The sequence below is a fragment of the Triticum dicoccoides genome, chromosome 6B (genome assembly GCF_002162155.2).
Source record: "Triticum dicoccoides isolate Atlit2015 ecotype Zavitan chromosome 6B, WEW_v2.0, whole genome shotgun sequence".
Taxonomy (NCBI): Eukaryota; Viridiplantae; Streptophyta; class Magnoliopsida; order Poales; family Poaceae; genus Triticum; species Triticum dicoccoides.
In genome coordinates, this window is record NC_041391.1 from 23264049 (window position 1) to 23268274 (window position 4226).

A 4226-nucleotide genomic window follows, 5' to 3' on the forward strand; every position below is an offset into this window, starting at 1 on the left:
TGCTGGGGATGCCAATGACGATGCCGATTCAAGACGAGGGCCATGGAAGGTCCTCTCCTTTCCTCTATCTTGTTCGCTTGAGTCCTGTTTCCGTCTTCTCCATTCAAACATGTTCTTCCCGATTCAGACATCTAGTAATGTGCAGGTCCTGTTGCTGACACATTCGGATGCTTCTTCTGTTAATCTGCAGGTGCTGTTGCTGGAGTGTGGAGTGTATGAGGCATGGAGTATGGAGTGGAAAGGGTCCGCGGAGAGTATGACTGGGTAATGATGCTCTGAAAATGTTTCTTTCATGCTTCTTGCACTTACCTGAACCTTAGGTGAAGGAATATCTATCTGCATGACTGCCTCTGTAGAATTATTCTTTGTTTGATGGATGCTCGAGAGTAGGGGATATGGTTTTCTGGGAGAGACATCTTTGAAAAATATGGTTTGGTAGCTATATATCTGCTTCTAATTGAATTGGTCCTTAGTTTAGTTAGTGGACTAAGTGGTTGACTTCTAAGCTTCAGCTACTAAAACCCACTTGCAAATTTGTATTTATTGTTTGCATAATGTATTTGCTGCGACATGTATATCAAATACTGGACTAATAGGTTGCCAGTTTGTCCAGTGCATACTTTGAGGCTTTGTTACCTACTCATTTTAGAGAACCGTATACTTACTACTACAATTGGTATTACTGTTATTGTCATGCAGATTATAACTGAATTATGCCCTGCTTTGTTGTAGTTGTATGCTTATTTGCTATGGTCTGAACTCTGTTTCTCTGCAGGCCCTGAATCTCTCATTGTCTTTGTTGTTGCCTACTACAGGGAATCCACTATTGTTGACAGACGATGAAGGGCTTCTTACGGGCTGCTGCTCTAATGGAAGGTACACGACAAGCATGCTTCAATATGCTACACTTTGCTAGCTGTTGACATGCATCCTTCAAGATGCACCTCTAGCTCTAAGGATAATTAATGTTCCTGCATGGATAGCTGACTGTTTAGGGAATTTCTGTGACGATGATGATGTCGTGCTGGGCAGAGGATGTTAAACATTTAAACTGATGCGGCCTTTCCAGTCTCTGATGATCTAAAATCGAGCTTTTTTAAAACTGATGCCTAGCATGCCATCAATGTGTTTTTTCTCCTCATCTACAGATGCATCTCTCTATGTTGGTGTGATATAATGTAGAGGAGTTGCATGTGAATCGTTTGTCAACTGAGCATATGGTGTTAGAAGGAGATGCTACTAAGCTTTTTCATCGTTGAAGTATCTTAAAATGAGCTTTTTAAAACTGATGCTTGGTTGATCTAGTTCTAGGTGGGTGAGAGTCTATTGTTGTTGGTGTTGTGTAGTCATTTCTTTTTACGTCTTTTAAGAATAAAAAAGATGAACATTTCTCTGGCAAATGTCTGAAGTAGTTGTTGCTGTGTAGTCATCGGTTGGACCTATGCATTTCATCACAATTCAGATCGGTGAATGTATTACAGTGATGTTCATTGCATGACCTGCACTTGTACCAATATACCATGCTGGTACCTGTAGGTTAGTGTTGGTGGTGCCTAACATGAGCTTGAATGTGGTAGTTGAAGTGTAGAACAACAGCAGGTTAATGTGTGTTATTTGCCGTATGCAAGTCTGTTGTTTTATTTGCCCTTTCTAGTATTGTACAAACTGATGCATTTCTGGCATAAACAAATTATTCTATAAGATCAGTAAAAGCAAACATTTCACTATGCAAGTGTATTGTTTTATTTGCCCTTTATAGTATTGCATGATAGTGTCCAAATTCAAGAAGGGAAAGGTGAGGCTGGAACGTACGAGTGGGTAGATCTACTTTGTTGTTTACATTAGTGTTGCCATTGCAATTGTTTGGTTCTGGCCTCAGCAGCAGTACACTAATGCTGGTAGCCTTTGTGTTCACTCTTTTACAGGAGAGCCAGGACAAATTTGAAGTGAAAATCCATGAAGCCAAGTGCAAAGCTGTGATGCATTGTGATCATGTATCAGGGTCCTGTTCTTGTAAACCTTATGTAAAGCTAAAATTCTTGTTGTGTGCAGGGCGGCTAGTGATGCAGCAAACCAAGCAGTAGCAGGCACACCAAGCAGCAGCAGGGGGAGGGTGTTAGTTTAGCTTGGCCGCTGTTAGTTTAGCTCCTTGGTAGAAATATAAATGGTAGTTGTAGTCCCATAAAATAGAAATGGTAGCTGTAGTCCCATGTAGCTGTAGTTCCTGTACTCCATCTGCCCTTTGTTGCTTCATTTCTATGTTAATTCAGTCTCTGTTGAATGTATCTACTGTCTACTGTTGTGGCTGTTGAAAGAATCCTTTGTGTGGAAAGAAATGAAATGGTTTGGATACATACGTACATGCTGAGATGTAAGCTGGAATAGCCATATGCCCTTGTGATGTCAAGCTTATAAATGCATGTTGTGGAGGCCCAAAATAGACTGGATTGTAAAAGGGCCGAGGCCCAAAAAAGAAATGAATTATAGAAGGCTACGTCCTAAAAAATAAAATGGGCCAGGCCCATGAAACCAACAAAAAATTGATGAAAAAAACACAAATAGGCTGAATTAATGGGCTCGGCCCATGTAAAACACCGAATCGGACCGGGCTGAATCTTGTGCCACGTCAGATCGCCACGCTGGATGCCTACGTGGCCTGGGGAGGTTTCTAGTGACCAAAACGCCACAGTAGGAATATTTTGGTCGTAAACGTCTTTGACCATTCCAGAAGAAAGGTCACTATAGTCAGTTTACGACTGCCAGCTTTTGACCTTCTGTTTTTGGTCACAAAAAGGTCATAAATGGAAATTTGTGACCTTTCAGTGACCAATAGTGGTGGTCATAAGTTGACATATTTCTTGTAGTGCGTGGTGATACTATGCGAGCTTGAGATGTACTTCCCGCCCGCATTCTTCGACATTATGGTGCATCTGCTGGTCCATATCGTGGAGGATATCATCCAACTCGGGCCGACGTTCCTGCATAGCATGATGCCGTTCGAAAGGATGAATGGTGTCATCAAAGGATACGTTCGCAACATGTCACGTCCAGAGGGAAGTATAGCCAGGGGCTTTCTGACCGAAGAGTGCATATCCTACTGCACGAATTATCTAGGCATCGAGAACCCCGTTGGTCTGCCAGTCAACAGGCACCTAGGCAGGCTCGCTGGATGGGGTCACCGTGAGGGTCGCCGCAAAATGCATGCCGACTTCGAGGGTCGACTCGCCGACTTTGAAAGAGCAAACCTAGTCGCGCTACAACACATAGACGTGGTCGATCCTTGGGTGGTAGAGCACAAAACCTTTATTGAGAAGATGTACAATGACCGAGGCCAATAGAGGACGGACAGAGATATATTCAAAGAGCACAACTCATGTTTCATGCGTTGGTTCAAGCAGAAGCTTCTGTCGTACCCTTTACATGAGGATTCTTCCGTGGAAAAACAACTCATATTCGCCTTGTCACAGGGCGCCGAGCACAACCTGATGACCTATGAGGCGTACGATATCAACGGCTACACATTCTACACCGAGGACAAGGACATGAAGAGCGATGGTTATCAGAACTCCGGGGTAACGATGGAATCCTACACCGGCAACGACAAGGATAGATACTACGGAAGGATCGAGGAGATTTGGGACCTGAGCTACGCTGGAGAGAAGGCCCGATGTTCCGTGTCAGATGGGCCAAGAGCGTCCTAAAAGAAGACCAGTATTTCACCACCATGGTTATACCCGAAGCCAAATCCAAGACCGCGGGCGCAAACGTCACCGCGAAAAATGAGCCATGGGTACTGGCTTCCCAAGTGGACCAATGCTTCTTCATTACCGACCCGTCAAAGCCCAGTCGTGTTGTTGTGAGGAGAGGCAAAAGGAAGATCATCGGAATGGATGGAGTAGCCAATGAGAAAGATTTCGACAAGTACGGCGACCCGAAGATCGAACATGACGACGACGATGAAGTAGCAGCACACACCACAAGAAGAAGCAGGACAACCCTACCTAAAGGACGTCCATTCCACAGAAGAACTCCATTTGCGAAAAAGAAGGGCAAGAAGATTGTGAACAGATAGCTAGCTAAGATCGATTGTATTTAAATCGTAGTCTTTATTTCTCGGTTGTATTTCATGGACACTTTTTGATCTCGATCTCGATCCCACCCGCACCCTCCCCCGCTAGCTCCACCGCCGCCGCCGACCCACCGCAACACTCCCCCGCTCCACCGCC

At 44.3% G+C, this 4226-nt stretch overlaps 1 pseudogene; it reads left to right on the top strand.

Moving 5' to 3' along the window:
• The first annotated feature begins 1211 nt into the window (after positions 1 to 1211).
• Positions 1212 to 1295, top strand: LOC119326923 (annotated as a pseudogene).
• Positions 1296 to 4226: the final 2931 nt, after the last annotated feature.